Genomic DNA, 360 nt, shown 5'->3' with positions numbered 1-360 from the left:
AAAGTGCTGAGGTTACGAAGAACTCCAAGTTCAGGAAGACAGAAGATATCTAAACAGCAAGATATGCTCATGACCTAAGTGAATCCATGTAAGTTTTCCTGTCAGGGTCACAGCTTCTGATGGAGTTGATCCAATGTTTACCCAAAGGAGGAAAGCACTTGCTTGACTTTTTTGGTTTTGGGATGGGCACTGCCATCCCCCTTTCATTTCTGGGGGTGTGGGGAAGCTTCCTGCAGTTCAACATGAAACGTGGACTTAGTGTTTCTATATCCAACAGAATCATAGTGTTGCTATTTCATCCTTGTATTATGTGTTTCTTCCTCTAGACCTAGGCCACAGTTACAATATTTCTAACTACTC

This window comes from Penaeus monodon, chromosome 20, assembly GCF_015228065.2.
Source record: "Penaeus monodon isolate SGIC_2016 chromosome 20, NSTDA_Pmon_1, whole genome shotgun sequence".
NCBI classification, from domain to species: Eukaryota; Metazoa; Arthropoda; class Malacostraca; order Decapoda; family Penaeidae; genus Penaeus; species Penaeus monodon.
The sequence above is the reverse complement of the archived record's forward strand: the minus strand, read 5'-3'. Positions refer to the sequence as shown.